The sequence below is a fragment of the Phyllostomus discolor genome, chromosome 4 (genome assembly GCF_004126475.2).
Source record: "Phyllostomus discolor isolate MPI-MPIP mPhyDis1 chromosome 4, mPhyDis1.pri.v3, whole genome shotgun sequence".
NCBI classification, from domain to species: Eukaryota; Metazoa; Chordata; class Mammalia; order Chiroptera; family Phyllostomidae; genus Phyllostomus; species Phyllostomus discolor.
The window spans coordinates 191696160-191709393 of NC_040906.2; positions in this window are offsets into that span (position 1 = coordinate 191696160).

Genomic DNA, 13234 nt, shown 5'->3' on the forward strand with positions numbered 1-13234 from the left:
TACAGTCAGGATGGCAGTGTAGGTAAATGCAGTAGTCAAATCGTCCCACATCCACATCAAAATTACAAATGAACTACAGAACAACCATCATTCAGAAGCACCTGCAATCTAGCTGAACAGAAGTCCTACAACGAAGGATACAAAAAGGAAATCACATCGAGACTGGTAGTCTGAATGGTGACAAGGAATGGGCTGGACCCACACTCACAAGTGGCAGATAAAATTCAGGAGCAATTATTCAGCTGCAGAGGTTCTCCTGAGAAGCCAAGAGATCGAGCCCCACACCAGACCCCCAGCCCAGGGTTCCAGGACCAGGAAGAGAAGTCCTGATAACCTCTGGCTGTAAAAAGCAGAGAGGATTATGGCTGAGTGAAACAGGTGACTTCTGGAGTCCCAGAAGTTCCTCTTACTTTGACTCACTCACTCTGAGCCTTAGTGAGCAGCAGCTTGAAAGGCACCAGAGACACACAGAGAGGAACTGGATTTTCTGGCACCAGGAAGAGAACTGAAGGGGCAGCCTTCTCCCAGACAGGAGCCCTGGCAGCGGCCATTGTTCCTTTTTGGGTCCTCCCCATACAGAGCCTGTAGGCAGGCACCACATCTGACTCTCTGTGAACCAGGCTCATACTATCTGCCTCACCTTGGTGACTCTTGAAACCCTGCTGCACCCAACTTGCAGGCCCAGCCCAAGCCATTTCCAGTGACTTTTCCATACAAATGGCCTTTCTTTGCCCATGCTTCCAACTTTCTTAAAATCTCTCAAACAAGCAGCATCTGGCCTCAGCATGTCATGTACCTCTCACTAAATGGCTCTAGGACTAGCACTGGCAGCTGCTGGCCCTGGTTTGCAGCCTGGCCTTTTAAAAGTACCTCCAAGCCCAGCACAAGTAACAGCCATCTACAGATCACTTTGTAGCTCATGCTGTGTTAGCCTGGGGCAGCGCACATGTGGTGCACCTCCCAGGAGGCCCCAGAACCAGTGCACCTAGTGGACAGGGTCAGACCATGTTGAAGCACTGCCCAACCTTCTCCAAAAGAACCACATTCAAAGGGCAGTGGACTCAGCAGGCACCAGCACCTCACTGAAATAAGTCCTGCCCCATGCGGTTGGTCCCTGCACAGCTGATCCCACACAATGGTTGCAGCTGGTCTCTGAAGCCAATTGGCCTGGGGTAAATCCCCCCTTTGATGTAGCAATTCAGGCTCAACCACAACAGAAGGGTGTGTACAGCCCACAAGGGTAGGGAGGCCCACCTGTAGTGCCCAACTTGAGTGATCAGGTAGGCTGTGCCACAGCACCCTCCAGGACACTTACTACTTAAAGCCGTCCTACCAAATTCAGGAGATGTGGCAGCTCTACCTAATGCACAGAAACAAACACAAGGAGGCAGCCAGGATGAGAAGACAAAGAAATATGTCCCAAAAGAAAAAAAAAAAACAGAACAAAACTCCAGAATAAAAGACCTTAACAAAATGGAAACAAGCAATCTACTGGATATAGAGTTCAAAACACTGGTCATAAGGATGCTTAATGAACTTAGAGGAAGAGTAGGTGAACTTAGTGAGAACTTCAACAAAGAGATAGAAAACACAGAGATGAGGATTTAAAAAAAATGTACAAAAGAATCAGTCAGGAATGAAGAGTACACTAACTGAAATGAAGAATACATTACAAGGAATCAACAATGGAGTAGATGACACAGAGAATCAAATCAAATATTTGGAAGGAAGCAGAAAACACCCAATCAGAACTGCAAAAAGAAAAAAGAATCCCCCAAAAATGAGGATAGTGTAAGGAACACCTGGAACAATTTCAAGAGTACCAACCTTTGCATCATGGGGCACCAGAGGAGAAGGGAGAGCAAGGAAATGACAACCTATGTGAAAACTATGACAGAAAACTTCCCTAGCCTGGTGAAGGAAATAGACATAAAAGTCCAGAAAGCACAGAGTCTCCAAAAAGATGAACCCGAAGAGGCTCACACCAAGACACATTATAATTAAAATGTCAAAGGTTAGAGACAATGAGAGATTTTAAAAGGAACAAGAGCAAAGCAGTTAGTTACCTACAAGTTCTCATAAGACTTTCAGTTGATTCTCCACAGAAACTTTGCAAGCCAGAAGGGATTGATAAGTAATATTCAAAGAGATGGAAAACAAGTATCTATAACCAAGGTTGCTCTACCCAGCAAAGCTATCATCCAGAATCAACGGACAGATAAAGAGCTTCAGATAAGAAAAAAACAAAAACTAAAGGAGTTTGTCTCCACCAAACCAATATTATATTAAATGTTAAAGGGTATTATTTGAGAAGAGGAATAAAACAAAAGATAAAATATGAATCATAAATTAGCAATAAATACATGTCTATCAATTACTTCAAATGCAAACTGATTAAATGTTCCAATCAGAAGACTATGCAGGCTAGATGGATAACCAGACAAGAGCCTTACATACAATGTCTATGAGAGACTCACTTCTGATCAAAAACACACAGAAACTTAAGTTATTTTTTCTTTTTTTTAGGATCTTATTTATTTATTTTTAGAGAGAGAAGGGAGGGGGGGAGAGATACAGAGAGAGAGAGAGAGAGAAACATCAATGTGTGGTTGCTGGGGGACATGGCCTACAACCCAGGCATGTGCCCTGACTGGGAATCGAACCTGTGACACTTTGGTTCACAGCCCGTGCTCAATCCACTGAGCTACACCAGCCAGGGCGAGACTTGAATTAAAGGGATGGAAAAAGATATGTCATGAAAATGGAAACAAACAAGCAAACAAAAGCTGTGGTAACAATACTTCTTGAACACAATAAACTGCAATACAAAGGCTGCGGTTAATAACAAGAGACAAAGAGGCACCCAGAAATTCCACTTCTGGGTATTTACCTGAAGAAACCAAAAACACTAACTCAAAAAGACATATACACCCATATGTTCATTGCAGCCTTATTTACAACAGCCAAGATATGAAAGCAACCTAAGTGACCATTGATAGATAAATGCACAAAAAAAACTGGTGGATATATGCTGCAGAAAATGACTCAGCCATAAAACAGAATGAAATTTTGCCATTTGCAACAGCACGTATGAACCTAGAGGATATTGTGCTTAGTAAATTTTACTAAGTCAGAGAAAGACAAATGCAATATGATTTGATTGATATATGGAATCTAAAAAACAAACAAATAAGCAGAACAGAAACAGACTCATAGCTACAGAGAATGTTTTGTCAGTTGCCAAGTAGGATGGGGGTTTGGCAGGATGGGTTAAAAGGTGAAGGGATTCAGAAGTACAAACTGGTTGTTACAGAATAGTAACAAGGATATAAATACAGCATAGAAAATATAGTCAGTGATGTTGTAATAACTGCTTATGGTATCAGGCACTGTATTTATCAGGGTGATCGCTTAGTACATTATGTAATGTATAATCACTGGCCTGTACAACTGAAACTAACATAACATTCTATGTCAAAACAAAAAAGTGTACTGTATTTCAAACAAAAAATGAACTTGTAATTGTTTAGTGGCTGGAAGCCGCAGGTTATAGGCTGAAATGCACTGAAACAAAATCCTTTTTAAAAAACCCTAAGAGTTTATTTCCACGCCAACAGGGCTGGGGTGCCCCACTGCTCCAGTGCATACGCAGTTTCAATAACTGTCCACTTCATTACACATCGGGGTCTGCAGAACCCAGGCACACATTTCATGAGAAGTCATTGCTGACTTGAATAAAAATAATAGCAAATACATAAAGCTCAACACCAAACAAACGAACAATCTAATTAAAAAATGGGCAGAGGATCTGAACAGACACTTCTCCCAAGAAGACAGACAAATGGCCAACAGGTATGTGAAAAGAAGTGCAACTTCACTAGCTATGAGGGAAATGCAAATCAAAACTACAGTGAGATAGCACCTCACACCTGTTACAAAGGCTATCATCAACAAGACAAGTAATATGAAGCATTGTGAAGAAAAAGAAGGGAGGTTGTGAAGAAAAGGGAACCCTCAGTCACTGATGGTGGGAAACACGGCCCAGCAACCCCTTTTCTGGGTATCTACCTGAAAAACTCAAAAACATGTATGTTTCACAAAGACATAAGCACCCCTATGTTCACTGAAGATGATTCATGGTGCCAAGACATGAGGACAACACAAGTGTCCTTCGATAGAGGACTGGATAGAGAAGACATGGCCCATATGTACACTGGAGTACTACTTAGCTATAAGAAAAGACAAAATACTATCATTTGCAACAACATGGGTGGACCTTGAGAATACTATGCTAAGTGAAATAAGTCAACCAGAAAAAGCTAAGAACTGTATGACTCTACTCATATGTGGGCTGTAAAACTGAAACATGTGGACACAGACAACAATGGGGTAGTTACCAGAGGGGAGGGGGAGCCGGGCATGGAGGGGTCTTATATATGGTGATGGAAGATGGTTTGACTTTGGGCGGTGGCCACACAGTGCAACACACAGATCTTGTATCATAGAAATGTATACTTGAAACCTACATGATCTTATTAACCACTGTCACCCCAATAAATTTAATATTTAAAAATTGCAAACACAGGCCTTGGCTGGCATAGCTCAGTGGATTGAGCACGGGCTGCGAACCAAAGTGTCGCAGGTTCGATTCCCAGTCAGGGTACATGCCTGGGCTGCAGGCCATGACCCCCAGCAACCGCACATTGATGTTTCTCTCTCTCTCTCTCCCTCCCTCCCTTCCCTCTCTGAAAATAAATAAATAAAGTTTTAAAAAAATTGCAAACATAGTGTTCCAGGCAATATTCTCAGTGTGTTATCTGTATTAGTTTATTTAACTTACACAAAAAAGGGTAATTTACTTTTGTGTACCAGAAGAGTACAGACAACAAAGGAATAGAGTCCCTTATGTCTTAAAAATGCTTCTAAATGATGAGAAGCCTGATTTTGTGCAGCTGTTCTTCTTTGCATCCACTTAGCTCCAGTCTGTTTTAAGATTACAGGGAATCACTCCAAATCCAGGATGTGGGATTCCATAGAAATGGTCCAGGTGGCTGGCTCTTTAAGAGAGGTGCATAACAGCTCAAATTTTAAGCTGTTGGAGCTAAAGAGGAAAGGTCAACCTAATTAATTCAAGATACCATTAATCAAAACAACTTTTTCATAAATCACTGGGGATTATAAAGGATAAAGGGAAATTTTCTTCCTTTCACTTTTTACTTTTTCTTGATTTTTTTTTGTAAGCTCCAAATCAAGAAATTTGTTTCTCCACATTGATGGCTGGTATAGTCTTTCCACAGATTCTATCAGATGGTTGGAAGTGTTAAAAAGACCTCATTTTCAGACATCAAAGAAGAAGACAGACTGAAGACAGGCTCGTGTCGAGAGTCTCAGCGGCATTTGGTGACATTCTCACCTGTGGGATGGCTGCGCTTCTTGTTCGTTTCCCCCACTAAACTTGCAGCCGTGGTATAAATATTTTCTGGGCTTCCATTTTTTTGCTTTAAAGTATGAATTATTTTATGACATTCAAGTTCTTTCTTTTAAAGATTTTATTTATTTATTTTTAGAGAGGGAAGGAAGGGGGATAGAGAGAGAGAGAGAAACATCAATGTGCAGTTGCTGGGGGTCATGGCCTGCAACCCAGGCATGTACCCTGACTGGGAATCAAACCTGTGACACTTTGGTTCACAGCCCATGCTCAATCCACTGAGCTACACCAGCCAAGTAAAGTATAAAATTTTTTTAATTATTGAATAAATTGCCACAATAAGCAAAGTCTACTATATTTGTACATTTTGAAACAAGTACTTCGAAACAGACATAAGACATTCAAAGGCATTCGCCGGAACCTACAATGACTTTAGAAATCAACACATGTTGAGAGGCTCTACACATTAAAAATTTTAGTATAATGAGACAGTGCCTCCTCCTCCCTTACAATATCTTTTTTCATACCAAATTTTTATTATACCATTATTCTATTTTCAAAATTACAAAGCTCATTATTAGTTGTTTTTTATTATAATACCTTAATACAAATCCAAAAACTATGTTACTAGGTTACCGATGCCTCTTTCTACACCAATTGGATCCTCCTTTATTACATAATAATTTTTTAAAAAGAAATTGTGTTCATGTATCTGTAAGTTTATTTATTATTACTAAAGATTATGGCAGCCATATAATTTAAAATAATTTGGGAAGGGAATATTATTTTGATATTAAGTGACTTTAATAAAATGACTTTAATTGATTAAATTATTTTATATTAATATAATGTATGCAGCTATAATTATAACTCATTTGAAATATATAATTAAGAATTTTAGGATTATGCTAAACAAGATATAAAACTGCCCCATATTTCATCTTGTTATGCCTGGACATGAAATTGCCTTTAAGCCCTGAATTATAAAAATGATTAAGCATTGTTCTGATTTAAAAAGGGGAACACTAAAGACTGAAGGAAAAAATGTCCTGGCAGAAGATAAAGAAAAGAAGAGGGAGAAAAACCCAACCACTGGCACGTGCGAAGGGCCAGTTACTAAAGAGAACTTGGGGAAAGAAAACGTGACTCCAAGTAGAGGAACTGGAAGTATTTTTGTGTTGCTGAAGCAATGAATTCAGGTGGAAAGAGATGAAAGAAAGGTTAGAGAGATAAACCACAGCAAGTTTATTTTTCTTAATTTTTTGCATTATTATTGTTATTTTATTATTATTATTCTATTGCAGTTGTCCCACTCTTTTCTCCTTTGCCCTCCTTGACCCAGCCCACCCCCTGCTCCCATAGCCAATCCCCCCACACTTGTCCATGTTGGTGGGTCTTTCATGCATGTTTTTGGACTGCTCCCTCCCTTCTTTCCACCATTAACTTCCTCCCCTCTTCTCTCTGGCAGTTGTCAGTCTGTTCATGTTTCCGTGCCTCTGGTTCTATTTATTTCCTTAGTTTCTTTTGTTCATTAGATTCCTTTTATCAGTGAGATCACATGGTATTTGTCTTTCACCCCCTGGCTTAATTCAGTTAACATAATATTCTCTAGTCCCATCCATGAAGTTGCAAAAGTTAGGAGCTCTTTCTTCCTTTCTACTGCATAGTATTCCACCATGTGCCATAAAAACTATGGTAAATGTAACATAGATTTTTGATTCACTCATCTACTGATGGGCACTCGGGCTGTTTCTAGCACTTAGCTACTGTAAATAGCACTGTTATGAACATAGGGGTGCATAAGTTCTTTTGAATTGGCATTTTAATATTCTTTGGGTATATTTCCAGCAATGAAATTGCTGGGTCAAAAGGTAGATCCATTTTAATTTTTTGAGGAGATTCCACATTGTTTTCCATAGTGGCTGCACTAGGGTGTTTGTGGGAGAAGCCTGGTTTTTAGGGCTCCCCAGTTCACATGGATAAGTATTCCCCCATGGCTGGTCTCAAGCTAACAGTGTGATATCCCAGAGTAGGAAAGAGATATGCATTAGCACCCATTATGTAGCATTTCCACTTACATCTACAAGGCCAAATTCTGGCACCGGGAGTGCTGCACAGGAGTGTGGGCACAACTTAGGAGCATATTCAGTTACAACTGTAAGAGTCCATCAGACAAACCACATGCAGGCAAGGATCTATTTGTGACACCAAGTCACAATCTAGGTGAACCCAGGGGTGACCAAGGCAGTAGGGAATGAGTCTCAAGAGATGTGGGAGGAGAAGAATGGAAGGGGTGATAGTCCTGGGAGAACAGGTGGAGTCACCATGGTTGTAGCTAGAGTCACATCAGAGAGCAGGCTGTTTAGCAGCAGCTCAGTTCTGATGCAAAACCAGGGCTCCTGCTTGCTGAAAGAACAATAGCTAGAATAAAGCAGTGACTTAGCATAAATGAATAAAGATACTAGCTTAACTGAACAAGGGCTATGATGTGAGTCAGGAAGAAGTCCAAATAACAGATGAGGGATACTCCATGGGGTAGATTTTTAAGTAAAAACCTAGTTATCGAGATGCGTGTCCCAAGTCAGAGACTCACCACCAGTAAAGGCAAAGTTGTAGAACTGCACGACACTGAGATCAACCTGGTCCTTGGATCATGAAAGACTGGAGTCTGGGACAGTTAGGAGAGGTTCCCCCCTCCTGCATGAGGCTAAGGGAGGATTTTAGAGGCTGGGAGTCTTTCAGAGTGTAATAGTCATACCACTTGTTTGTACTGGCCCCTCTTGATATCCTGTAGCAGGGGTGTCCAAACTTTTGGCATCTGTGTGCCTGCCACACTGGAAGAATTGTCTTGGGCCACACACTAAATACATTGTAACACATTATCACAAAAAAATCGTATGATGTTTTAAGTAAATTTATGATTTTGTTCTAGTTGTTTGCTTAATTTGTTTCTGTTTTTGTTTTAGGTGTGGTTGTTAATAATTGTGAGTTTGCTGTCATTTTACTGTACATATTTTTATCTTCTTTTTCTTAGAGAAATCCCTTTAGCATTTCATATAATAAGCTCTTGGTGATTATGAACTCCTTTAACTTGACCTTATCTGAGAAGCACTTTATCTGCCCTTCCGTTCTAAATGAAAGCTTTGCTGGATAGAACAATCTTGGATGTAGATCCTTGCCTGTCATGACTTGGAATACTTCATTCCAGCTCCTTCTTGCCTGTAAGTTCTCTTTTGAGAAATCAGCTGACTAGAACAGGAACAGAACCACAGGAATGGAGATCACTTGGAGTGTTATCAACAGGGGAGTGGGAGGAGGAGAGAGGGGGAAAGGTATAGAGAATAAGTAGCATAGATGGCAGGTAGAAAATAGACAGGGGGAGGGTAGGAATAGTATGGGAAATGTAGAAGCCAAAGAACTTGTATGTGTGACCCATGGACATGAACTAAAGGGGGGGGAGTGTGGGTGGGAGGGGGTGTGCAGGGCAGGAGTGAGTGAAGGGGGGAAAATGGGACAACTGTAATAGCATAATCAATAATATATATATATTTTTTAATTTATGATTTCATGTTGGGCCACATTCACATCCATCCTGGGCAGCACGCAGCTCGTGGGCCGCAGGCTGGGTACCCTTGCTGGGTGTAGAGCTTCTCTTCCTCATGAATTCTCACTGGCCATGGTTGACATGCGACAATTGTAATGACTGTGATGACTTATATGATACATCATGTGATTGTTTACTCTCAAGATATAGAAGAAAAGCACTTTCTTAAAATGTAGCTTTTATATGTATGGCTTATGGCCACTTGTTAGTAGATTCCATGTGAAATTTAAAGGTAATGAGTCATGAGCCCCAGCAAATCCTAAATACAAGGAGAGATCTTGAGTGTTCTAATGTTGAATGTGCTAATTGCAGTCATCAAAAATGAACATTGCACCTTGTAGAGCACATAATAAATAAGTTAAATGAAAGCAAATGCAAAATTTTCTGAATTGTTAACATTTGGAGGCAGAGAAGGAAACAGGAAAATTTTGTTTTCTAAATTCAGCACTGTTTTGGATTCTATATTTATTGAGATCCCTTATACTCAATGAAAAAGCATGAAAAATATCCTGGTCTATTTCTTATAGTGAAAGAATTCATTTCAGCTTCCTACCCATATTTTTATTGTACTTATAACAATTCAAATTAAGGTAATTTGTTTTAAAGGAATAGACCACTTCAAAAGCCAACTTGAACACATTTCTGTTTAAAAAAACAGAAAAACAACCCTCTCTCCAAAAGTATTTTAAAGGACTTTAGGATATCATAATGCTGCTACAACGAGTAAAAAAAATATTAAGTGTTTTGTTTTCCCTGGCACTTTTTCCCTAGTACTGTACTCTGTTATTTTTACATGTTTTTTTGAGACTGTTTCTTAAAAAAAAATGACATTCCACTTGGTTTCTATAGTAACAAAAACCAATTTCTGTGTTTTTTCATGAGCTATGATCCTGTTGAAACCAAAGAGGGCTCATGGGTCTTGCAAAATTCATAAAGTCCTGAACAAATAGGACTGCCATCTTCTGGCACTTGTCTGAAATGACAGATAATTGTATCAGTTCTGCTGCATCGTGACCATAAAATACCCTCCCCCCCGTATTTCCTCCTGCTATTTCTAACACAGCATAATGACCCAGCACACACTCAGACAGTTCTTGGGTAACCTCATCAAGTTGCAAATAAGCCTTTTGTCCCCAAGTGAACATGAAGAAGTGAGGATGTCTTAATGCAAATATTTGTTCCAGAAAGTTGAAAGATGGATCCACCGGGGACTGAAAGGATCAGAATCTTCCCACTTCTTTTAAGAGGTTTTTTAATTGTTTTACATTCAAAAACCTTAAAGCATAAGCTCTGCGGTTCAAAGGGGAATTCTCCTAGTGATTACTATGACAGAGTTTTTCTGTCCAAGGAAAGAATGGAGGAGGACTAATGGAAGAGGGCATTGGATCTGGGGACTTCCTCCCACCCTTTACAGCTGACAGCAGTGAGTTATGAGGTGTTAAAGAGTAAAACAGAGTTACCGTAAAAGCTGTCCAAATAACTTATGGCACTGAATCACAACACCATCTTTGGGAGATAATTCATGTCAACAGTGAACGTTTAGTAATATGGATTTCCTCCAAACACCATATTTAATAAACAGCACCACTGAGAGGTGAGTTTAATGGCAAATTAAATTATTTAATAGAATTGAACTATACTCTGACGTGGAACAAAAGCTGATTAAAATGTATACAAAATTGATAAAGTCATTGAAACTAAATCCTTGTTGTGAGTAGCAAGTAATAATCAGTCCAAAATGTTAAGATGCCTAGCCAAATCGAAGATCAAAGAAAGTCATTTAATTAGTGTTTATATATATTTCAACACTGAATTTTTTTATTACAGATATAACAGTAAATTAAAATGTAAATACATAAGGCATATATTTATTCTACCAGAATAGTTTATTGTTGCAATATCTGTTCTTTACAATATCAGGGACAACAAATAATTACTTGAATAAATGATTTACTTGTCCTAATATTGATATTACCATTCCTAAAAGAAAATATTCTTCCATGGTTAAGTCCAGTGTAGTTGTGGAATTTCAGACTCACAAAGTAAAAATGGTTCCATGAAAACATTCGTTTATAAATTGAAAGCTTGTATGCAGGCTGTCCCAAATGTGAGCTAAAGTGTGCTCATCAATAACAGATTAATTGAGATAGCTATGAAACATTATAATGTGCGATAGTAGTAGTAAAATTTATTAATTTTATTTGAACAATACCACTACTCCTTGTCTTGGGTAAAACTGGCTCAAAAGACCAAATTTGGACTTCACAGCACTGATCACAGACCACACCCCTAGGAGAAGAGCTAAAGTGCTACAAGAAGCCCTTGGATTTGGCTCCAGGATCAGTGCTCTCCCAGCATGCATCAGCTCCCCCCAACACCCACCCCACCCCCACTCCCACTCCCACTCCCACCCCCATTCCCACTCTGATCCATTTCTAATTGTACCCGGTCAGCCAGCCCAGCAGGGCTACACCCATTTCTCTGCAATCGGTAATGCTAGTGGATTTTTCTGCACTGTGTGGACTTCAAGTTTCTTTCTCTGAAAGCTGAGCCTCAGTCACAGTGCCCTTGCTCTCTTTCCAGATCACGAAATTTTCTGCTTCAGAGGTTCCCTCTATAATAGAGCTAATTGTACCAGTCAGAAGTCTTCTTATACACAGGCAGTTATTAAAGTGAAGAATAAGTACCTAGTACAACTCTATAAACCCTATTGAGTACCTTGACGGCTCAATTTACCTTGAAATTATTTTCAGCACTCACCATCTTTCTCTCCCCACTACCAAGACCCTCGTTCAGACCTTCCCAGTTTTTACCTGCACTACTCTAAGCAATAATCTCCAACTTGTTTCCCAACAATTGCCCCCCTCTGCAAACCATCAAGGCTACTTTCATATTAGTCACCTGAAGGAACAAGTCTGATTAAAACATCCCTTTGCTCAATGCCAACAATTGCCCTTGGCTTGCCACACAGAACCCATTCATGGTGTGCCTCTCAAACCCTGCACAGCCTGACGCCAATTTACATCCTAACTCTTGCTTCTACAATTGCATCTGGGAAGTTTAGCCTCATAAGTATCTGGCAGGATTTTAGTTTTAAGCTAAAAATTATATAATTATCTTAACCCAAAATTATATGCATAATGATATTTAAATTTTGAGTGATTTAAAGAAATGTTAGTAAAGAAAAACACATAATTATGAGATAATTGAAGTTGAAGGTCTCCACTGGCACCAAAATAGTGTTCTAAGAAGACTACAGAACTTGACTCCAGAACTTTGTAATTTCTGTCTTCAAATGTGCACCTTTCCACCCTGATTTTATTAAGTAATATTTTTTTTAATTTGAAAGAAGCTAATATGGTATCCTAAAACTGAGATCAATATAAAATGAAGAACTAAAAAGCATTAAAAGTGTTCAAACATTTATCTTTATTTTCTATATTTTTATTTCATTCACAAATAATAAATCCTCCTAAAGAAATGCATCCTCCTGCACTGTGCAGTGAGATAGGCCAGATCATTTTTTTTCAGACAGTGATACACTTTATTAATATGCTTCTTGGAAAACTGCCTGGAGAGGAGAAACCAGTTCTCATTTTTAAATACTCTAGATGGCTTGTTATAGCTTAGGCTGAAATACCAAACTAATGCCAGTAGCTCAAGCACATCTGAAATCCAATATGCACTTTTATATGGTCCTTGTTGATTCTAAGAGATTTATTTGATTAAATACATAAGCAGAAATAATACTACTCTTAGTGATTTGTTATTTGGGAAAAAAATGTGTGTTTTTAAAATGAACCAGGAGTGTACACTAAATTCAATTTCCCATTAAATTGTTTTAAGTACCTGCAGGACATCATATAGTTGTTTAACCAAACTCTTCCTGCATTGCCATGAAGAAGATTTACCAACTGAAAACCAGACATTTAGGAGGATAAATAAGTACAATGGATACAACAGCATCATATTAGAATAACTCATGGGTTTCCCTCCTCTCTTATTTCTGCAATCTGATGTACATGCTCTTTTTTTCTATTATACATGCACATAAGTAAATAAGTGCAAATGGCAGAAGATGGGTCATACTGCTGAGGGCTTACACTTTTTGATTTGAAGAATATCAGAATACCACACCTGCAAAGCAAATGGATACATTTCTAACATTCATCAGAAAATTAGAAGTTTTAAGCATAGATTTA